Source organism: Helianthus annuus, chromosome 4, assembly GCF_002127325.2.
Source record: "Helianthus annuus cultivar XRQ/B chromosome 4, HanXRQr2.0-SUNRISE, whole genome shotgun sequence".
NCBI lineage: Eukaryota > Viridiplantae > Streptophyta > Magnoliopsida > Asterales > Asteraceae > Helianthus > Helianthus annuus.
The window spans coordinates 203,911,865-203,937,199 of NC_035436.2; the positions used below are offsets into that span (position 1 = coordinate 203,911,865).

The following is a 25,335-nucleotide window of genomic DNA, read 5'->3' on the forward strand; positions in this document are numbered from 1 at the left end:
ACACAAGTGTAAATCAATGGCTAGGATTTGATGATGAAAATACAGTAGTGTATTTTACGATTTGTTGATGTAAATCAATGAACAGGATTTGTTCACTAAGTTCACAAATACACTAGTGTTTATTTCAGAACTTTAAATAATTGCAGAACTTTTAGAACTCTTACTAAACAATATTTTTATGTATAATTTTTGTATTCAGGGTACTTTTATCATTTGTTATATGTATTTTTATGATTACATACATGTTAAGAGTAATTTTATCATGTTTTTATATGTAATTTTATAATTACACAAATGTAAACTAGTTCTTTTACATATATGTAACTAGTTATTAGACATATATATAATTTGGTTGTTATACATTTGTAACCTACTCTTAACATATATGAAATCAAAAAAATACATATAATAAATGATAAAAGTACCTTAAATATATCTATAAAATGATTATTTGTTAGGAGTTCTGAAAGTTCTGCAATTATTTAGAATTCTGAAATGATCCTTACCCTATATATATATATATATATATATATATATATATATATATATATATATATATATATATGTATATATAGTGAAAGTGTATTGTACAATTTGCCTTAACGTACGATCGTACGCGATGTGAAGTCTGCACGTTATAACACTCATAAAAGAAACTCGCATGTTGTAAAAACCAAAGGCCGCATGTTGAAAAAATAGCATGTTGAAAAAAAAGTAGCATGTGAAAAAAAAGTCGCATATTGTTAAAAAACAAAAACCGCATGTTATGAACCATTATCCGCATGTTGAAACTGCATCTCGTATGCATCGTACGTTAATGCAATTTGTACGTTAACCAACCTCTATAAATATATACTAGTAGGGGACCCGCGCGATGCCATTGACACATGAATTGTTAATTCATTCTGTTATATGTATTCTAAACCTATGTTTACTCACCAACTTTTTAGTTGACTCTTTATTTTTATACATGTTACAGGAAATGTAGTTTGAGTTTCTTCCGAGTTTGATACTACACATATAATGCTATGGACCTAGTCTAAATAAATCAAACAATATTTTATGTTCATGTTTTGTTTGTAAACTATTTGATTCTTTTATGATTATGGAATTTTCTTGGATTAAATATAGAAACTTTGATTAGTGTCATGAGGAATGTTACACATGTGACCCTCCAGATGTTGAGCAGGATCATGGTTATGTTTGTCATTCCTCACCTGTAACTTCCAAGAACCAGGTTAATTTTTTTGCCACAGAATATCTAATCATCGGGTTATTGTTATACCCGGGACCACGATTTCATCCTAACCATATCTTCATGATCATTGTTGACAGCACTTTGCCATCCTTCTTCATTGAATGCGTAACAATGACGTAACCATACGTAAGTGCTCTTCCGGCAACCCAACCTTGCACACTTTAAGACACATGAAATTCTTAAATGTTTAATTACCATATTATATGAATATATACATATTATATACTAATACAATTACCAACTTGGGTCACACCTTTTTAGTTTAAACATCATGTCTACAAAGGCACCATTTAATATATTATACCCATACATAACCTTAAAGAAACGGTTACCAAACAATTATAATGTACCCATCCATTGCCTTTAACGCGACGTTTCCGCCCAAACACCGTAACGGTTTATCAATAACCCCCTTGCTCAAACATCAACAAATAACCACCGTCAACATCGCGTACAAACATCACCAAATCCTTTCTTCCCCACATTCTGTTCTCAAATCTACTTGGTCCTCAAACACCCACCCATGTCCTAACATCTCCACCTTCATGGCTGGTCTCAATCACCGTTCGATTTGATGTCGGATCTTACTTCCCAAATGTCACCATCGCCGCTTGAATGGCGGCGGTAAGGTTTTCAACCCGTCGTCTAACGCTCTTCGAAATGTGTATGTGCGGATGAGCGACGAATGGATGGGCGCCCTGATGGTTTGCACAAAAGGAGAGATAGTTTGGACCCTTTTGGGTTTCCGGCGAGATAACAGGCAATATTTGTTTATAATTGATCGATGATTGAAAATTTGTTTATTATTGACCGTTGAATGAAATTTGTTTATTATTGATTGATGATTGAAAAAAATTAATTCAATTTAGGGTACTGCAGAACGAACTTGATTTATGGATACCGGTTGTTTAAGGGTTTGTTTATGTAACTATTAGGATAAACTGGAAATTAAAAATGCCGAAAACCAAACAAACAAAGTTGTGATTAAAGCCAAAATTAGAGAAATAAGTAGAAATGAGGAGTTTATACTTCAGAATTTCTTTCTTTCTCCCAAAATAATTTTATGTTCTCCTTAACTTGAATTGATTATACCATTTAACAGGTTCCGATCAACAACCCTCATAAGAATATGTTCTTAATTAGTGTAGCCCCAATTTCTTTAATTTGGCTTCAATCATTCATTAAATTTTAATTTTAAGTATTTATAGTAGTACATTTCAAAAGCTTCAACTTGATTGTTCAGACATACATCGTTCATCATTGCTTTGCTTGGGGAATACGGTTTTTTGTTTCCTTAGATTTAGAATGTGTTGATGATTGTCTTTGTGTAAGCGCTGTTTTTTGCTCAATTTGGTTACTAATCTGGAGTTCGTTAATGATAAAAAATGTTCAAATTCTATATAACTTTTGTTATATTTTAGTTTTGCAAAGTGGTTTTTGTATGGAAATTATGCTGTTTGTTGGGATTTTTATGGAAAATTTGTGGGGGTGGACATAAGTTGTTTGAAATACATGGAGATATAATTTAATGAAATTATAAACCCCATTAAATGCATATTGTTTTCACAAGTTACTAATTTCAAGATACGGTGTTTTTTAAAGGTTTGATTGCAAGGAAAAGTTTAGAAAAGTTGATGAAAAGGGTTGACTAAATTTAGGGTGTCCGGGGCGTAGTCGGGGAGTGGCTTCGGTGAGGGGTTTCCCCGATCGGGAACACCGCCGCCATCACTGCGGGGTCCCGATTCGGGGTTGAACTTGGGCATGGATTCACCGATGGAGGAGGGGGGAAAGTTGGTGGGCCAGCTGAGCATCAACCAATCAAAGCTTTTGTTTTTTTTTTTTTTGAATAAAAAAATAAGGGGAGTTAAGAGGGGAGTGGCGCCATCAAATTGGGGTGTTAGGGGAGTTTAAGAGGGGACTTGACGTGGCACATGGGGATTGGTTTGGCGTAAGAGAGGGGACTCACCTATTAGGTGAGCACCCCCTTCACCCTAAAGGGATTGACCATGCACCGTTATCCATGCGTTGTTCTAAATTGAGTATCTAATGGGGGCCGCGCTTTAGTCAAGTCAACCTGGCAGGCAACTCTGGGCGCATATAAGGACAGTTGGGCTTGGGATCTGGACGGGTTAGGGTTGTTTGCATTTCAGTTGAAATATGAAGAGTGACATTTATTCGCTGAAATTTATTCCTCCATAGTATGTATTCTCTTGGAATAACTGGGTTCCAAAGAAGGTTTCTATCCTTGCATGGAGAGCAAGTAGGAATACACTCCTGACTAAGGATGCATTGTTGCTAAGGAACATTTTCGTTAACTCTAATCATTGCCTTTTCTGTGGAGACTATCCGGAAACCTGCAAACATCTATTCCTTTCATGTGCATTCTCTTAATCAGTTTGGCATGCCATCTCTTAGGTGCAAGGTGAAGGTCCCACCCATTTATGCATTTTGCCTTGGAGATTTGTTGGATTTACATTGATACATTCAAGGCTCAAAGAAAAAGCAGAAGGCAATTAAAGCAGTGGTGTTGACGGCTTTATGGAGTGTGTGGAGACTTAGGAATGACGTGGTGTTTAAAGGGAGCCATGCTTCCATATTCAAAGTAATAGAAGAAATAAAGTCGCTGGCGTTTTTTTTGGGTTAAGTACCGGTCTAAAGAGCTTTCTATAAGCTCGAACTGTTGGTGGTCTTTTAGTGTTTCTTTGCTGATTGATCGTTGTTTATGTTATTTGGTTACGGGTTGCGTGAGTTTTGTTTGTTGACTTGGTGATTGTACGGGTACGTATACCGTTTTGCTAGGCGTTTGTTACTTTTAATAAAGTTTTGTTGGTCGTTAAAAAAAAATCTGCCAAAACAATATTTAAGTTTCCGTAAGGGTGTAAGCGGCGCTCCACCCGTTTGAGTAGTTTCCCCTCTACCCCAGCCAATCATACTTTGTCATGTTAACTCCCCTCTCCACTCCCTATTTTGCACTCAAACATTGGCATCACTCCACACAAACATTTTTTTCTTTAAAAAATATAGAAAATAAAGATAAAAGTGTGATTGGGTGGAAAAGAGTGGGGCCCACCATTAACCCCCTCTCTCCCCTCTTTTTTGAACTTACAGGGTGGTGAAAGGGGTAGGCGGCGGTGTTCCCGCGAGGGGAGTTGTCCCCTCTTTCCTTTTCACCGCATTCGCCCGGTACACACTAAGAATATTACATATAAATGGAAAATAACTTTGCATAAGAAAGGAATAACCATTACATATTTTTTCATGAGCATTAAAAGCTTTATGAAAAAGCATCAAATAAGTTTAATTGCTATCATGTTGCGTTATTGTCCAAATTCATTAGAAGAAGAGACAATAAGAAATTAATAACCCTATGAACACATAGTTTACCATATGAACACAAAGTCGAGATGATGCATAAAAAAAATAAACTATTAAACTAATTAGTTGGCAAATCAATATGCAAATTGGACTTCTTCTTTAGTGGTCAAGACAAAACTCAAAATACTCATTTCATCCAAATTGTTTAAATTTTCTTTAAGGTATCTTTAAAAAAAATAGGCGTTTATGTTTCTTAACCCATCTTCAGTCATGGTTAAGCTATACATTGTCTTCTCTAGAGCCATCTCTTCCGAAGCCTTAAAGTACTCATGGTTCCACAAGAAAATTCCCTCCTAACATGACAAAAAATATTGTTTACACTATATAAAGGTCTATTATATTTAATGAAATATAACCTTTTTTTCACCCAACACCATTTGAGTCCAAGATAACCATTATCGAAAACCTTACCATCACAATTTTCAAGTAACCATTCTACTTACAAACTATATCAACATGTTCAATAAAAAAATTGGGCCACCAAATTCGGGCCTTTCCTTAAAACACTAAGGTGGTGTTTGTTTTTTCAGATGCAAAACGTCTGCAGTTTGCGGACCACATCTGCAAGCGTCTGCACGAGAAGAGGTGGACCAAATGTCTGCGAAGTGTAATAAAAAGGGTGTTTGTTTTTTTCCCTTTCCCTTCTCCAAACCCCTTTTGACAAACAACAAATTCAGCAAACCCCTGTTGAACAAACAGACCCTTTAATCCACGATTCCTTTTGACAAACAACAAAAATCCATCCATTTTCTTCATTTTGTGCAATCCACATCCCTTTTTAATCAGTTTATGTTTAACACTTCACCGGCACAATGGAGAATCGAGAAGATCTAAACTCCATGCTGGAGTTTCTGCCGGTGGTTTTCCGGTCATCGGCACTGTTCTGGCCGTCAAAAGTGGTGGAGGCACTGGAAGCACTCTCTAAAGGCCCCGAACACAGCAAGGTTGACTCCGGCGAAGTCCTGTTTTTCGCAATTTCTGATCTCCGTCACCTGTGTTGTCTGAGATGGTTGAACGGTTGGAGAGGGTGAACGACGGAAAAGGTTGAACAGCTGGAGAGGGTGAACGACGGAGAAGGTTGAACGGTTGGAGGGGTGAACGACGGTGGAGGGGTGGCGGAGGTGGAGGGGGTGGCGGAGGAGAAGTGAGATGGGTGCTAGGGTTTTGAGGTTTGAAGGAGAGAAGTGTTTTGAAGAGTTTTGAAGAGGCTGGTCCAAATCTGCACGAGGAAGACCTCTAGAAGAGGTTTTTTAGTGAAATCTCTTCCAAAAAACAAACACCCTGCAGACCCAAAGGTCTGCGCGTGGTCTGCGCGGCGCAGACATAAGAGGTCAAGAAGTACTTTTTGCAAAAAACAAACACCCCCTAAATGTTTTAGTGTTCTATGCCTCTATGGTATGCTATTAATAAACCAAAGGACAAAAAACGTTTTACATAAACTCGAGAATAGTCGCATCTCATATGGCGCTATTAAAGTATTCATAACCAATATCCCGCCGCAACGCGCGGGTTGACGTCAACTCGTATATATATAATTTTCAAACATTTGTTAGTATTTACATTAATAATAATAACAATAATAACAACAACAACAACAAAAACGACGACATGTAACAAAACAATTTTATGATACATAACCAACTAAACATACTAAAATTAACGGAACCTTAGATTTATATATATCAACGAAGAAGTAAGTGACGAAATGTCATGCTACGTTAGTTTCGAACAAAAACTATAAGATATTCCTTTACCCCTACTTGTTTTCTTCCCCCTATGAAGGTTGACGCTCGTATTCGTACTCCTGCTTGTTTTCTTTCACGTACGAAGGTTGACGCGCATATTCGTACTCTGGATTTCTTTGTTCAAAAGACGAAGATTGGACCCCGTATGCGTACTCTGAGTTGTTTTGTTCAAGCAGAGGTTGAATCCTATATTCATACTCCGGGTTGATTTGTTTAAAATGCAACTATTGAACCTCGTATATGTACTTTGGGTTGCTTTGTTCAAAATACTAATGTTGACCACCAAAGACGAACTCATTATGGGTTGCGGCACATAAGAGGCTTCATCGACAAAGACGAGCTCGTTATTAAGTTGTGTGACGTAAGAGGATTCATTACCAATAAGGAACTCGTTATTAGGTTGTGGCTCGTTCAGATCTGGCAGCAGCATTCTATCATGACGCAACCCAACAACGACCTCCGCCTCGTTATTTGGTTATGGCACATAAGAAATTTCATTGCCAAAGACGAACTCCCAATACGACATCATTCCAAAGAAGGGAATTCATTGAAAATTGAATGCTTTGCAAATTTGGAGATTGTGAATGTTTGAGGATGATGAAATGGGGATTCATCCATCCTCTGCATATATAAGCATTTTGCAATTGCCGGATATGCTATTTTGAAACCTATATGCCACATATAGGTATATATGTGCGGTATAGGGTACCACTTCTTCTCTTCTCAAAGTAGACAAGACAAGACAAAAACTATTATTTGTATCTTTATACGCCACGTATAAAGTATACATGGCGTATAGATATGATGTGCTATTCTATAGGCCTAGTTAGTCAAGACAACAACCCTCAATCATATCCTTAAACACCACGTATAGTGCTATATGTGGCATATAAAGTACAATGTATGGTATGTATACAATATTGATGGTCTTAGGCCAGTCAATCACACCTTATACCCTAAGTATAGTGTTATACGTGGCGTATAGGGTTTGTAATTGAATGGTCTGACACGAGTTAGCTGGCCAAAGAGTTTATGCATAACCGTATACGACACGTATAGAGGTACGCATGTCATATGGAGGGTGTCAACTTGATAATTTTGGAAGTTTCTTTAACACGACTCAATGTTAATTGTGCTAGAATTTACATATAGGCTAAGTAGCCTAATTTTATTATTTTTACACATTTTTATTGTATAGTAATTATCTATTAGATAGTGTATTGATTATAACAAATAATGCATTAATCATAACAAATAGTGTACTATTCTTGATTACGAAAATGCCATCATGACTTGTTTTTTACTTCACTTCATACACTTCGCATGCTAAATTTTATATTACAGGATTCCAACCGTTTATGTGTACATGGGTGTTTATATATAGTTACAAAATTTTACAACGATTATATATATATATATATATATATATATACTAGTCTAAGATCCCGCGAGTATCACGGGTGGCTTAACACAAACATTTTATGATTTAATAGTGTTATAAATTTATTATGTTTATAATCTAAAAAACAAAATTAAATTAAAATAATTGATTTATTAATTATGACATGGGTTTTATCCCACATCACAGTTAATAATGAGCCCCTTATGCAATGGGCATTGACGTGGCGTGCTAATAATGTATAACCTTTATATCTAGTTTCTAATATTAACTTACATGGAAACGGAGTGGGAGATGTGGAAATCTAAAATACTTGACGTGGCATGTCAATCGTATAAAATTTCTGGTAAGCTTTTTTTTTTACAACGTGCGAGCCTTTTTAAAATATGCAACATGTAATATAGGTTGCACTTCGCAAAATTGTGTTAAATTTAAGTGGTTAAACGTAGCGAATTGTACAACCTTATAAATACTAATAACTAAAGCACTTACAAATCATTGTACTACAGCTATATAAAAATATCAAAATATATACTAAAAAGAATGACAAAAATAGTCATAATCAACGACCCCTGACATGCATAATAACAGCCTTTTTAGAGCTCTTGATCGATAAACCTGTATTCATGCATAACCCAGTTTGTCCTCTCACCTTTCGGATTCTTCCGGTTCCAAAGTCCATACTGAAATAAGAAAACAAAAGATAGGTAAAGTGTGAACCCCGTTGATAACTGCTCAAAGAAGCATAAGGTCCAAATAGTTAGCGACTCATGTGTTAAATATTGATTATATGATGTGTATTATTGCTATTATTAAAAGTTGGAAAACCTCATATGGGTTGCAAGGTTGAAAGTCTGTTGTAGTATATTTGAATGCATATGGCCTTTAGTTGATATAGTTGAAGACTTATATTATATTTAATTCTTTACCTATGTATATTACAAAAGTTCAACAAAGTGAATTTGGTCAACACAACACAACCCAATCCAATGAACCGTTGCTAAAAAACGCCTTGTTTAACCCATTTCACCGGGAACAGGACCAAAAAGTTCAATATCTTACCTCGAGAGGGAAACATGCTTCCGTTCTGAAAGCACAATAGGCCGTTTTCCACTGTGTTCCTCTAAATATGCAAACTGACCCATAACACTGCATGGTAACAGCATATGTTAAATCCTAGATAAATAAAAACACCATACATAAAAGAACTGATGGTGATAAGTGATATAAACCTAGAATAGAGAAAGATGGTGCTTTCGTTTACAACCATGTCATCTTTTAAAAGCTGAGGATGGTATTCGACAATTTCCCAAAATATCAGTTCTCAAATATCATCTTTTGTAGTCCTACGCCTCTAGAATCAAATATTAATTTCTCGCAATTAGTTGTGAACTTATAGCTGTGTCATTAATTATTGATTCTAACACCCTTCAAAGTCCAATAATAATCCAGATTATCTTCATTTGCAACCATGTGCAATGTGGGCCAACAATTCAAACATAATATCTCTCTACCAAATCGCTATTGCCCAATTAATGGGATTAGAAACAAATTAATTCAGGGCATTAATAATTCACAGCCCATCAAAGACTTGACATGTTGGTTATTAAATGCATCTAGCAAGTCAAGAAATGGACATGTACGAAAAAGCCTGACCAGAAGTTCGATCGCCACCAAAACCCGAGTCTAAGAGCATTCACATCCTAACCATCAAATTATGTGAGGAGGGGTTTTTATATTATAAAGGGTATAAAAAGTGGTTGTGAGTAGAGGAGAGAGAAAATGTTACTGTTCATCTGTATATTTGGGGGGACACTGTTCACCCGTTATAATTTTTTAATATGTTTTAAAAGTGGTTGTGGGTGAAAGTGAGAGAAAAAGGTAATGATAATATTATTTAATTGAAAGGAGAGAGAAAAAGTATTTGTTTTTAGTGGAAATATATTGATATAGGAATTGTTTTTTAGTGAAATGTATGTATAATTTGATGGATTGGATGTGAATGCTCTAAGTACCCGGCTCCATTCAAATGACTAACATCCCCCCATGATTTGATCACCCATTTTTCGGGATCCGATAAGTGTAATACATTGACTGAAACATTCAGTATCCTTCCTGCTCGGTGTCCTGTACCTAAAGAAGCCCGCTCGTGAAGTGCTCTGATCACACCACCATGAGTCACCACCCCAACCCGCTCCCCTGTCATCTCAACAATCATTAATCTAAGTGAAAACTAAAAAAGGATGGTAAGACAAAATTTTACCTTGGTATTTACTGCCAATCGCTTGCAATGAATTTGTTCAACGTTTATAGAGTTGATTCAGGCTTTCACCACCACCCTATATAAACAATAAACTGGTGAATGATCTTTTTTCTTTTCTTTATAAACAAAGAAAACACACCAAGTATTGAAATCAGTAGATTTCTTTTGTTATAAAGTCATTCCAGATATAATGGAACGTGTTAACTATTTATAAAACCAACTGTTAATAAACATGACCGAACCAGAAACTTACTTACCAGACATTGAACTATTACTTGCAGCAACAACTAATTAACTCATTTTTCTTATCAATAGCAAGTAGACATATAGCCTCACATGAAAACAAACCCCTGTTCCTCCTGACTGGTAAACCTTATTTGCACTCAACCGCCACTAACATTGCCATCCGTACATCTTTGACCTCCTTTAAATTTAAACCAACAATGGAAGTTGATGTCAAACTCCTGTTTTCCCTTTTTTTCTTCTTCTCTTGGCGGTTTACCTCCACCACAACCGCCGCTACCTCACACGTTGTCGTTGCTCGAGTTTTGATGTAATTACCGGCCAAATCCTTCGATCAGTGGTCTGACCATGGTGTTCTGTATCAATCGATTAACATGTTATTTTAAACACGTACTATATAACTAACGCCAAGATCGGCTAAAATGCTTTTATGCACCCACCCTTGTACTGTACCAAACAAAGTTGACCTAAGTCGACTACTTTTTGACACCAGACACCCAAAATCACCCAGATTCGTCTCTATAAAATAGAGCATGTTCAACTGCAAGAAGCATAGCCAAAAAAATTAGACATGTCAAGAAAATATCATGTGCCCAAGAAGATGAACCAGCTCATGTGCTACCTCACTAAAGTATTAGAAGCGCTTTAAATCACCAGGTTATCCATAGGTTTTTCATCTCTACAAAAAAATTGTAGGGTGAAGAGGCTAAATAAAGTAAATGAGAAGCCTTATATAAAAATTTTTAAAGACATAGTTGAATTTTACACAAAAAAAATGTTTGCAGGCCAGATTTTATTTTTGAACTGGCCATGAAAATATGACTCTTACCACTAAATCTAAAACATGTACCATTGCGATAAGAGATTTTCCATCTAGAAGACATCAACACAATTTTTATTAGTTGTTATCAAAAGCTATTATTAAAAATAAAAATTACATGATTAATTATAGCATTATAAACAACTGATTGAACATACCTTAGTAAATCGAATGAAAATCCCTAATATGTGAAGCGATCTGAAACGGCTTACGTATCAATCACCTGCTGTTAAAAGGAAAACGTGAAAGTTATAGGAATTTAAGTAAGAACTGGTTATAACTTCATCATACTTTATAGCAAGTTTTACAAAGAAACAATGAAAAGGGAGTCTTGTTTATCACAGTTAACGCCTGAACGTTAAACTAACTAATGCATACTTCATAATTTCAATCTTATAATCATCACAAACAAACCTATGCAAAATGCCCTAATTTAACTTAAGGTAACATATGTGATATGACTTTGAAAAAAGTCACTTAACACTGAAAAGTAACCAACTTTCATAATTGTATCATTTATGTCACTCGGTTTAAACCAATTATGAATAAATTCACAGTAATAAAACAATATGGAAACTTGAGTGATTTTTTCTGTTAAAACAATATTGAAACTTGTGTGGTTTTTTCTGTTAAAAATGCACGCCTGATGTTCATGAAACGATATTAAAATCTCGTTACTTTTCAATGATTTTCACCGAAAGGTTATATACTTATATCAAACCTGGTTTTTCTTTTCCTTTGAGTGAGGACTGAGAGCCTTTTTAATTGAAGAAAAACAGCTTCCTTTTTCCCCATTATATTATCATATCCAAAAACTCATTTCTGTAATAATATTAAAAGAAGTTATTATGATACAAATATGCAATGCAAAACTTCACTGCATAGAAAGACATGAACTTTGACATTTGAAAGTCAAACTCATTGTTATAATATTCAAAATTCGTTACGAATTACCAGTTCAACCCAAATTTTTTCCTGTTATTGGTGATAAACACGTTATAACTTCAAGAAAACCTTCAAGATTCAAGAAATTAAGCAACACCCAGATGAAAGCCAACACCAAGTTCAATCAAACTAAATAAATAAATAAACAACAAACATGCAAAACCACATTATAACTTGAAGAAAACCATCAAGATTCAAGCAATTAACCAACACCCAGACGATAACCAACACCCAGACGAAAACCAACACAAACAACAACAACAACAAATTCAGTCAAATTACAAAAAAAAACCAGTAAGCATCTAAATCCACATTATAACTTCAAGATTAAAGCCACAATCAATGGAATTAAATTTATTTATGACAAACATACCATTTAAAAAAGAAACCGCCATCAACAACAACATTGGAACCGCCACCGCTGAATACTAAGAAACCGGTATCCCTATCGCAGACACCGGTTGTCGGAGAAGATGACCTTCATATCCCTCTGCGTCCCTCATTTGCTTCCTCTCTCTCTCTCTCTCTCTCTCTCTTGTTTTTCTTTTACAAAATCGAATATAAAGAAATCATAGAGATTAGACAGAGGCAAAGGTAGAAATTTAGGGTTCTTTTGATAGGACGGCCAGACAGAGACCTTGAACGGCATCCATTACTCCACCACTCTCTGTCTCTTCTTTTTTACCATCTCCCATGGCCTCAAGGGTCGATGTGTTAAGAATCTGAGACGGGAAATCGAGAAAGAAGCAGGATAGAAACATCAAGATATGAAATCAAACCCTAAACGAAAACTTACCAGGTAGAGAGTAGAGAGATGAGATCTAGGTTCTTTCAATTAGGAGGCAAATGATGAAAGGAAACACTGGATTTAGGGTTTTTGATTGTAACGGAGAGATGGAACGATGGAACAGGCAAGATATATGAATTTTTATGAGGTTTTAAAGATTGATTGAAGAGTATTGGAGAAGATTTCAATTGATTGAGAAATTATTGGAGTTTCCATATTGAAGAACATAATACCGCTTAACAAAATGGCTAAGGAATGAGGAAAAGGATTTGCCCGCTCAAATATAGAATTCTCTGCATAAGTAGCATTGCCACATCAGCAGGTGATGTGACAAAGTTATTTTGCTTTAGTATAATAGATAGATATTGCTGATGAAGAACGATGAATAGTAACTTTATTTTTATAATAATATACAGCTTTTTATTATTTTTTATTTAATATATTATAATAGTTTATTATTACATTTACTTTTAATAACATATTTTTATTTTTTTTCTTTTTTAAAACCATATCTTTTCTTTACCATTTTTTAATAATTCTTTTTTTTCTTTTTTAGAACATATATTAATTTATCGATTGATTAATTTGATACTTCTTTAATAATCTATGTTTATAATTTTTTTTCTAAAAACTTAAGTACGTTGTTGTACTTAATTTTTTTTCCTTGACATTCCGTTATAAGTTTTGTTAAAAACGAAGTTGTACTCAAAATAAAATATGTATTAGATATCATAAAATGATACGATGATAAACTAAAGGGGTAGCGGCGCAGCTTGTTGCCCGTTTACCAACTATCTCGATGTAAATTACCTGTAAACACTTTACGGTTTATATTTAATTATCAATGATATTGAAACAACATGATCTATTTTTAAATCATGTTTGTTTTACATTATCATTTGCTCGGTTTCGCCGCAACATGAACGTAAAAAATAAAACTAGTAATAATTATTTTATATATTGTTGATGTTAATGTAGTCGGCAGTTCTAACAACAGTTATTTGTGGCATTTAGAAGGCAACGTGGAACATAATTATTCATACATCAAATTAAAATGGAATACATGTGCACTACTTTGAACATGCAAGTTGTCAACTGTAGTTATGGCATAGATAGTGATATCAATAGGCTACCAATAGATAATAAGGTAATGTTTGGATTAGCTTATTTTACTTCCTTATGACTTATTGACTTCTTGTAAAAGGAGTTTTTGTGAAATGGTATTTAGGTAATAAGATGAAAATGAGTTTTTTAGACGTTGAAAATGAGAAATGAAAAAGTCACTTGGTTGTGACTTTTCCAAAAAGGAGATAAGAAGGTTAAAAAGTCAATAAGGAAAATAAAAAAGCTCATCCAAACATGCCCTAAGGCACTCATATAAATTGCTTACGACTTTTATGCAAAAGTTTATAATCACGTTTATAAATATAGGGTAGGAGTTGGCTACAAAGCCTACTTTTCCTACAAATTGTAAGAAGTGATCTTGGCCATTAGATGAGTTTGTTTAATGGTTGAGATCATCTTAGTGGCATTTTGGTAATATGTGTGAGTTTAAAATAGGTTGACTTAATTGATTGGGGGTAAAGGTGTCATTTAACTTATTTTAAATATAGAAATAAGTTATCATATCATATCATGTAACCTCATGTTAATACTCGCGATTCTCCTTCTCTCTACCTTCTCTCATCTGATACACTATATCTAACCAAATCAAGTGCAAATTATGGAGTTTTATTTTGGGTTTTTATGTAGGAACAAGAAAGAAGAAACAATGGAACCACAAAAATACAACAGAGAGCCAAAAAAGAGGATCAAAGTGGAAAATCAATGAGTAAGTTGTGTTTTTTTGTCGTATTTTAACTACTGAGCTATTTTGGTTAGAGTAAATTACAATTTGCCCCCCTGTGGTTTAGCTTAGGTTGCTTATTGACACCCTATCTTACAGATCTTGCCTAGTGCCACTCCCAGATGTCCACACGTAACTGGCTGCCACCCTCTAGTTATTTGACCGTTTGTTCTCCCTTCAAGAAACTATGAAAAGACTATACGACCCTTTCAAATCTCTCTAGTTGTTTTTATACTCCGACTCTTCGCAATCCGACAAGTTGCACTCCGACTCTTCACCTGACTCAGGAGGAGTGATTGATGACTTGATTATTACTGCGACTCAGGCAACGATTCAACTTTTAAAAAAAAACATAGCCGGATACTCACTACCACATACAAGACAATTAACGCTTGAAAAAGATCGAGAGGTTTCTCATGGGCGTTTGGTGAATCATTATTATTTCTGCAAATCCGTTTTTGGATGAGTCACCGGCTTTTTTATGACTTGTCGGTGACTTAGAACATGAGTATAGATATTTTAAACAAAAAGAGGATACTACACGTAAATATGGATTCTCTACTTTATAAAAGTGTACGGACGTAATTCATCAACTAGCATACGACATGATGACCAATCTTGGGATAAGTATTTAGTAAAATAAAATTTAGTGTGTTAATTTCTTTTTGTTTATTGTTTAATTTAAATTTATAATTTTTTGAATCAAACAGTGAATTAACGTTAAAATGAAACTAAATTAAATAATGATTGGAGGGCTATAAACAACATGGTTGTTAAGGGCCGTCCTAGTTAACACCCTATTGTTTATGTAGCACTGATGTGACGCTTTAAGTACATCACCCTTTATATATTTTTAGCACGAGGTTCTTACAACAGGTTTTTTTAAAGGTGTACTTCACAACAGACGGTTAATATATACCCGCAAGACGCAGGTCCGCCCTATTTCTGTCCCAAGGACTATGTTGTCTTAACGGGGCCTACGCCTCGGTAGAAATGGGACATAGCTTTCCCTGAGAAAATTTTCGACCCCCTGCCACTTGACAGGAGTTGCACCCTCCACACGAATCGACCGCCTGTTGTGACAGAGCGACCCGCTGGAGTAAAGGCGCCGTAATAGAAAACTCGGGTTCCTCAGGCTTGAACCGGAGTCCTTGCCATCCTTGGGTTGGGAATAACTTTTGATGGAGGTGGGGATCGAACCTAAGACTACTCACGTGGCCCAAGTCCTTTTCACCACTCCTTACAACAGGTTATTTGTGAGATTTAGATGGCAACATGGAACATAATTATTCATAGAAAAAATTAAATTGAAATAAATGTGGACTACTTTGAACATGCAAGTTGTCAAGCCCAGTTATGCCACGGACAGTCATATCAATAGGCCATCAAGAGATAATTAGACACTAATATAACTTGCTTAAGACTTTTATGCAAAAAGTTTATAATCACATTTATAATTATAATAGTGCTGAGCTATTTTGGTTAAAGTAAATTACAATTTGCTTCCCTATGGTTTAGCTCGGGTTACTTATTGACACTCTATCTTAAGATGTTGCCTAATGCCACTCACAGATTTCGAAACGTAACTGCCTACCACCTTCCGATTAGTTATTTGACCGTTTGTTGAGCCTTCAAAAACCTGTGAAAAGACTATACTACCCTTTCCTTATTGCAGTATGTAACACTCATATTGAATCTCTATTATTTTAATCATAAAATACGGATATTTTTAAAACAAATTTCATACTTAGCAAAACTTAGTTCATAAGTTAGGAGTTACATTGTTTTAGCGAAACATCAAACCAACTATCTAGTTTTAAACATTCACATCTACTAGTGTTTACAAAATATCATTTTCAAGACATGTTTAGATTAGCACGGAAGCTTCAAAAATGGAGTTCGGTTCCTTATTTCACGCTTGATCGGCATCCGAAACTAACGAGCATCACCTGAGGTCAAAACCATGTAAATAATTAGTTTTGACGATATTAACCGAGCCTAGATAAGCCCTAATGACAAATACATGACAAAAATAATAAAAATTTGATTTCATGTCTGTCGCGCCACGCATACCTTTGATTTCACATATTGGACATGGCTTATCTTTAAACCGGCACTCACCCTTGTGCCCTTTCCCGCATACCTTGCAGCTTGGCGACCCGCTTTTTCCCTCTTGTTTCTTCGACGACTCAGTCGTGTGTGCCTTTTTCGTAGGGCTTGGGTTAACCACTTGCGCCCTTTTTCACCCCTTTCAATCTGTTTCTTTAGCTCTATCTCCCTCTCTCGAGCAGTGTTAATGATTTCGATGAGAGTCTCATATTTTGAAGGAGTCATGAACTCCCGATACTCTGCGCTTAGCATATTATAATAATAATACACCTTCTGTTCTTCGGATGTCACCAACTCATCACAAAACCTCAGTTTGTCGAGAAAGATCTCCGTGATCTTATCAATAGATTCGCCTTTCTGCCTAAGCTGAATGAATTCTTCTTTGATTCGATTGATAACCGCTTTGGGACTGTGGTGTTTAAGGAGTGGTACCTTAAACTCGTCCCATGTCAGCGCATTCGTCGCTTCACTTCCTATCTCCTTTTTCTTATTATCCCACCAGTCTTTTGCTTGACCTCTCAGCTGACTTGTGCCATAAGCCATGAAATCATTCGTGTCACAGTGGGTTCTCTCAAACACCCCTTCGATATCACTCAACCATCTTTGGCATACTATTGGATCCACCTCTCCGTTGTAGAGTCGCGGTTTACATGCCATAAAATCTTTGTACGAGCAACCCTTGTGCTCTCCAGATTTCTCCTTAGCTACGTTGGCACTATCTTCCAATTTCTTGATTCTCTCATCAACAACCGATAGTACCGTATTTTGGATCTTATCAATAAAACTGGATAAGCTATTTTTGATTGCCTTTCCTACCTCCTCGGGAATCACCTCTCTCATTTGCTCGGTGACTCTCGGCACCGCATCATCATTACCTTTATCTGCCATCTTTAAAACTGAAACGTTCAAATCAAGCATTAAACATTTCATCTATAACATATGGTTTATTTATTTCGGTTTAGTCAAGTTCATAACTTGTTTTAACCGTTCTTATTTAATGCACTTTCCGGGTTTGAGTGTGTTAATACACTCTTCCCGTGCACATCAATTCATGTTTCCTTTCTATATTCAATAAATCTATTTAAAACAATTAACTCTTACCGGATGCTTGATCAAGCTTGAACCAAACACACTTTGTTAACAACTTTAAACTCTGATTACCAACTTGTAACACTCATCTTGAATCTCTATTATTTTAATCATAAAATACGGATATTTTTAAAACAAACTTCATACTTAGCAAAACTTAGTTCATAAGTTAGGATTTACATTGTTTTAGCGAAACATCACAACCAACTATCTAGTTTTAAACATTCACATCTACTAGTGTTTACAAAATATCATTTTCAAGACATGTTTAGATTAGCGCGGAAGCTTCAAAAATGGTGTTCGGTTCCTGATTTCACGCTTGATCGGCATCCGAAACTAACGAGCATCACCTGAGGTCAAAACCATGTAAATAATTAGTTTTGACGATATTAACCGAGCCTAGATAAGCCCTAATGACAAATACATGACAAAAATAATAAAATTTTGATTTCATGTCTATCGCGCCACACGCCAGCTTGGCCAGACTTGATTATATCCTTCGCGTGCCGCGGGCGGCCCCGCATGCCGCGTTAGTTCCCTATGCCCCCGTCGCGTGGCGCAGGGGAGAGCGTTTTCCAGCAGGTCCAGTTTCTGGACCTACATTTTTGCCCAGCTCCGAAAATTTCAAAAATTCTAACTTTAAACCATCATAACTTTTTACTCGGTTGTCCGTTTAAGCCCGTTCTTTTTCCTGTGAGTCCGTAATAAAATTACGGAACCAACCATGTAAATTTCACATCACGGAAACCGAGTTACGAACAAATGATTCATAAAATCCGTGTTTTGATTATCCAACCCATTAGCAATAAGTGCAATATTTCAATTTTTCAGTTCTAAGACCTTTTGGACATAATGTCACACCCCGATTTCCACGTGTATCACCGGTGGGCCCGGTGGGGGATTACCGTGACGATGTTGGCAACAATATAGTCAAACCACACAATTATATAAATGCACAGCGGAAGCTTAAAGATAAATATATAACTTCAACCTCTGGTTGTAATATCAAATGTATTACAGAAGTCGAATATATCCACAGCGGATCAAATAATAAAATGTTGTTCATTCAGACGCAGCATCGAGTTTGCGAGACTATTTATGATGCTTAGGAAGCCAATACCAGCCCATTTCGTATAGTACCTGCACTTAATCTTTTTGGGGAAAATACGTCAGTTTACACTGGTAAATACGTTCAACTGACACATTTGAAAATGTTTAATAAAATTGATTTGAATGCACAAGGCACAAACTCCTTTATAACTTGGGAAAATCATAATGATCTTGTGAACGTTTTACATGTTCTTTTATGCGTTCAGTAGCCCGGGTCGTGCCGGGTTAAAGATTAATAGACACACCACAGTGCGTAAAACCGTAGTATACAAACCAACGGCTACGTCTTTTAATTTAATGTCGACAATATATACAGGGTGTACGCCTACACCGGGATGTCGATGGTTGTGGCCATTTCGTAAAATGATGCCAAGGATATCCGGGACAACGGTCATTAACCCCCCAAAGGCTTTTAAGAAACAAAACTGTTTAAATGAGCCGATCATATTATTCAATTAACCACCTAAGCGATGGAAAAACATAATGCTCAATCAAGCGGTATTAACATACCGTAACCCAAGCCCGTATAGGGGAAATAAGTTAAAGTATTTACCTTTGCAAGTATTATTCCTTAATTTGATTAAATCACCGATAGCTTTTACTGGGGCTCCTAATCTGGAACGAAGGTTTTAATTAACCTCTTAGAATCCTAACGGGTCTTTATATTGGCCGTAGCCTAGACCGGTTGGTTCCGGAATATATATATATATGGTTTAATCGCGCGAAAAGGCGGAAACCGAGAATGGAGTGTGATTCTGACCCAACAAGTTCAGAGACTTGTTTTATATGGGTTTATGGTTCACACTCTGGATTTTGGGGTTCAAATAATATAATTTGACCCGTATCGGCTAATTTATGAAAACTAGTTTCATAAGCCGAACCGTGCGCGCAATAGGCGAAACGGTTAACCATGAGAGTCCTACGCTTATTTCCTAAGTCAATATGCCTTAAAGAGGTTGTGGTATCTGTAGGATACCTTCCGTGATACCCGTAACGAGTTTTAGTTAATATATCGCCCCGTAGGGGTTTTTCGGTCTTTTTAAAGACTTTTAAAGAGCTTTTCGAGTTCTACAGGAAATCTGGGTTTTCCGAACAGTTTATAAAGTTAAAATACTTTATTTATTATTTAAAATCAGTAGCAATTGGAATCGGGTCAAAAGACCTTGTAGAACTCAAGTTTTGGTCGAAAAGGGCATATTCGGTATTCACCGAACCGTAGCCATAACCGCAGGTTATGAGCAGGGTAAAAATTATTAAAAATCTTTAAAATTCCCAAAATATTAATTTATAACAGTGGGTAAAAGTTTTGGTGACGAAATCTTGGTTTAGATAGGCGTTATGCTAATTGCGCTGTTTATTACAAAAGTTTATTTTAATTGCGCTAATTAGCATAACTCTCATTCTAGACCTCGGATTGACGTGAAACTTTAAGGACATGCTTATAATTTAATAAGCAAGGTTCTGGTCCGTTCACGTGTCCGAAATACTCGTTTTATTTTCAAAATGGCGTTACGGTCAACTTTTAGGCGATTAACGGAAACGCGCAAAAGACTCGGATAACTCATGAACCGATCACAGAGGTTTATACCACCATGTGACCTGGTCCTAAGAGAGTCCTAAGGCATATCTATACCTCACTAAAACGGGTCAGAACTGAAGTCAAAGCAAAAGTCAAACTTTTGCGACATTCGGCTCCGAACCGGTTCAATATAGCAAATGGTCGATTCAAACGAGCGCAAACAAGTTTATATACTTAATATCATGTTTTACAAGTGTCTAAACAGGTTTCATAGCATATACATTACAGATTATGCATAAATCGCAAAAATAGCTTTCTGTTGACTTTTTAACCGCACGTTTGACTCGATATTTGACATAGTTAGAGTGGTGATCAGAGGGAACCCTTTTAGAGGTTTATTACCCACATTAATACCAACTCATAGCTACCTTTGATTCGTCATAAGACAGAACCATCACGGATTTATTTAATAGTCAAACCGTATTTACGACGGTTTGATTTTTAGCTATATATTAAGCATAATTCAAACCACAAAGGATCTAAGCAACTTACTGAAGTTAAGACTTGGTTATAGAGCAGAGGAGAATGCTTGAAAGCTTCCAAGGATGACCAGAGAATGTGTTTTGAGTTGTGATGAAGGTTATGAGCACAATGGTCCTATTTATAGCCAAGGACATGGTCTAAGATCATCACAACACACTCTACTAGTGCCCATGGATGAATGGCAGGTGGCCTAGGGAGTTATGGGTCGGATAGGGGGCGCCCATGACCCTGGAAAACCCATACATTCATGTTCTACCGCTTTGGACAGCCAACAGCCAACTTTCTGTCGCTGGGCATTGCTTACGGACCGTATGGCTTCGGCCTTGCGGTCCGTAAGCCATAGGCGGATCTCAGCAATCATTCCCCCCTCCTTACGGTCCGTAAGGCATACCCTTTACGGTCCGTAAGGGGTTAGAAATAAATCTTTTTCAAATCTTTATGTAATGATTAAAAATCTTTGTAATTAATTACCTGACCTTTCGGGTTTGAAGGGGTAACTTTGCGATAAGGCCCTCGATTAATTACGATTAGGGACCTCGCGTTATTTACCCATATTGTCAAGCCCCTGGTTAATTTATTTATTATTCAGAAGGCCTAAATTTATATTATTGACGCTTTTAACCCTTCTCGTACGGATCCGATTGTAACTTTCTCGTTTCATAACGAAACTTCGCGAAATTTATATATTATATCTAGTGAGTGTATAATACCGTTACAACGCCTTGGGAACGTTAAAGGGTCACTCAGAGGTATAATTTAAACATGTTGACACAGTTAACCCCTGTAGCTTGTAATCTCTCACTTTCTTTCGTGTTTCGCTTACGTACGATCTATGATTTATTCGTTTGAAGGTTCAAGCATTATTTAGGGTTACTATACAGTATATTTACCCTTGTTGACATTTATAACCCTCGAATTTACATACTTTCAAGGTTTGTCAAAATTAGTCCCTTATTTATTATAGATGCCACGTGTAATCTAATGACACGTGTTAACACATTATTGGACACAAAAATTCGAGGTGTTACATCCTCACCCCCTTAAAATAAATCTCGACCCGAGATTTACTCAAATAAATAGGGGTACTTTTCTTTCATTGTAGCTTCGACTTCCCACGTATATTCAGGACCTCTACGAGCATCCCATTTGACCTTTACAATTGGTACGTGCTTTCTGCGAAGCTTCTTTACCTGTCGATCCTCAATCGACAAAGGTTTTTCTATAAACTTTAAGCTCTCATCTATATGCACATCTGTATGTGGGATCACCAATGATTCATCGGCGAAGCACTTCTTGAGATTGCAGATGTGGAACACATTATGGATTCCATTGAGCTCTTCAGGCAAATTTAATTTATAGGCAACTGATCCGACACGTTCAATAACCTCAAAAGGTCCTATGTACCTCGGACTCAGTTTACCTTTCTTGCCAAAACGCATCACCCCCTTCCAGGGTGACACCTTAAGCAACACCTTTTCACCTACTTCGAAGTGAAGATCCTTACGTTTTGGATCGGCGTAGCTTTTCTGCCTATCTCGGGCAGCCTTGAGACGTTCCCGTATTTGGACAATCTTGTCCGTTGTCTGGAAACCTATCTCTGGTCCCGATAATTGGACCTCTCCCACTTCCGCCCAACAAACAGGCGATCTACATTTTCTACCGTATAATGCATCGAAAGGCGCAGCCTTTATGCTGGTATGGTAGCTGTTATTGTAGGAGAATTCGATTAGGGGTAGGTTCTTATCCCAGTTACCACCTAAATCGATCGCACATGCACGAAGCATGTCTTCTAGCGTTTGGATAGTACGCTCACTTTGACCGTCTGTCTGTGGATGGTAAGCCGTACTGAAGTTTAAACGCGTGCCCAAAGATTGCTGGAAACTCTTCCAGAAATGAGATGTGTACCTGGTATCTCGGTCGGAGATAATAGTCACAGGTATGCCGTGTAAGGCTACAATCTTATCAACATAAAGTTGGGCTAACATGTCAGAGCTATACGTCTCCTTGATGGGTAAGAAATGAGCTGATTTAGTCAGCCTATCGACTATGACCCATATCGTATCGTTCCCTTTCCTGGTTTTTTGTAACTTGGTTATAAAATCCATAGTTACACATTCCCACTTCCACTCGGGAAGCTCAGGCTGTTGTAGCAAGCCAGACGGCTTTTGGTGCTCAGCTTTGACTTGAGCACAAGTCAAGCACTTTGCTACGTGGGCGGCCACAGACTTTTTCAAGCCTATCCACCAATAATTTGCCCTTAAGTCTTGATACATTTTGTCAGCACCAGGATGGACTGAGTATTTGGAACTATGGGCTTCCTGGAGGATAACATCTCGTAGTCCTCCATAAATCGGAACCCATATACGTCCGTTCAGCCTCAAGATTCCATCCTTGCTAAGAGTCAACTGCTCCTCCGTTACTCCTAGCTTTTCATTTGGATAGTTAGCTTCCAACACAGCCTCTCGCTGCGCAGCTAGTATCCTTTCTATCAAATTGTTCTTGACCTCAATGATCTTGGCATTGATTCGAATAGGTTTTACCCTTTCTTTCCTGCTCAGGGCATCAGCGACTACATTCGCCTTGCCGGGATGGTACCTGATCTCGCAGTCATAATCATTCAGGGTTTCCATCCAACGGCGCTGCCTCATGTTCAGCTCCTTCTGGTTGAACAGGTGTTGGAGACTTTTATGATCAGAATAAATCACAAATTTGATGCCATAAAGGTAATGTCTCCACAACTTTAGTGCGAATACAACGGCACCCAACTCCAAATCATGGGTGGTGTAATTCTTTTCATGCACCTTTAGTTGTCTTGAAGCATAGGCAATCACCTTGCCTTTCTGCATAAGCACACATCCCATGCCTGTGTGTGATGCGTCGCAGTAAACCACGAACTCATCAGTACCTTCTGGTAATGTCAACACAGGTGCGTTGCTTAGCTTTTGTTTCAGGATTTCGAAGGACTCCTGCTGCTTTGGGCCCCAAATGAATTTTTCCTTCTTTTTGGTCAGGGAGGTTAAGGGCGCAGCAATCCTCAAAAAATTCTCTATAAACCTCCTGTAGTATCCTGCCAATCCCAGGAAACTACGAATCTCGGTAGGCGTCTTTGGCTCCTGCCAGTTCATGACCGCCTCTACCTTAGTGGGATCCACCTGGATACCACGCTCACTCACAACGTGACCCAAAAACTGAACCTCTCTTAGCCAGAATTCGCATTTCGAGAATTTGGCGTAGAGTTTCTCACGTTGTAATAATTCGAGAATGCAACGGAGATGCTTCTCGTGGTCAGCTTGGCTTTTAGAATATATCAGGATATCGTCAATGAAGACAATGACAAATTTGTCCAAGTACGGCTTGCAAACGCGATTCATGAGATCCATGAACGCAGCCGGTGCATTTGTGAGCCCAAAAGGCATCACTAGGAACTCGTAGTGACCATAGCGAGTCCTAAATGCTGTCTTGTGTACATCTTCATCTCTGACCCTTAGCTGATGATAGCCCGACCTTAAGTCGATTTTCGAGAAATAGCTTGCTCCTTGCAGCTGGTCGAATAGATCATCTATCCTTGGTAAAGGACATCTATTCTTTATGGTAACTTTGTTTAGTTCTCGATAATCGATGCACAACCGCATCGACCCGTCCTTCTTCTTTACAAATAGGACCGGTGCTCCCCAGGGAGATGAACTAGGTCTGATAAAGCCTTTCGCCAGCAGTTCATCCAACTGGGTCCTCAGTTCCTTCATTTCCGTCGGAGCTAGTCTGTAAGGTGCTCTTGCTACTGGAGCTGCTCCAGGGATGATATCAATTCTGAACTCCACTTGTCTATCTGGTGGCAAACCAGGTAGTTCTTCAGGAAAGACCTCGGGATATTCAGAGATGACAGGGAGATCTTCGATCTTCGGCTTAGGTTCTTCTATAATCACCTGAGCCATGTAAATTACGCAGCCTATGTTCAAACACCTTGAAGCTTTGAGCATAGATACGTCCTCGGGCAACCCGTACTGCGTATCTCCTCGAATGGTAAGCGATTCACCACTCGGAGTCTTCAGCACTATGTGCCTTTTGCCGCAAATGATTTGGGCCTGATTACGGGATAACCAGTCCATGCCTAGGACTATGTCAAAACCCGCTAATTTGAAGGGAAGTAGAGATAGAGGAAAAGAATGGTTCTTAATGGACATTTCACATCCCTCTAAAACAGTGGAGACGGTTTCTATCGTGCCGTCTGCTAACTCTACCTCGTATTTCACATCTAGGGTTTTGATTGGCATATTTAACAGTTGG

General features: G+C 37.3%; 1 long non-coding RNA gene across 16 annotated transcripts; it reads right to left on the reverse strand.

Moving 5' to 3' along the window:
* Positions 1–8,230: 8,230 nt before the first annotated feature.
* Positions 8,231–13,090, reverse strand: LOC118491231. 16 transcript variants are annotated; one of them, XR_004890905.1, is made up of 12 exons: positions 12,845–13,090; positions 12,686–12,770; positions 12,422–12,591; positions 11,262–11,329; positions 11,113–11,156; positions 10,906–10,962; positions 10,724–10,824; positions 10,298–10,639; positions 10,041–10,116; positions 9,010–9,976; positions 8,840–8,926; positions 8,231–8,460 (listed from the first exon to the last, which is right to left on the reverse strand). It is a non-coding gene; the product is annotated as an uncharacterized LOC118491231 (long non-coding RNA). The 16 variants fall into 16 exon arrangements; XR_004890898.1 differs by having other exon boundaries at positions 12,422–12,770; XR_004890895.1 differs by having other exon boundaries at positions 12,686–13,090.
* Between the last annotated feature and the right edge of the window lie 12,245 nt (positions 13,091–25,335).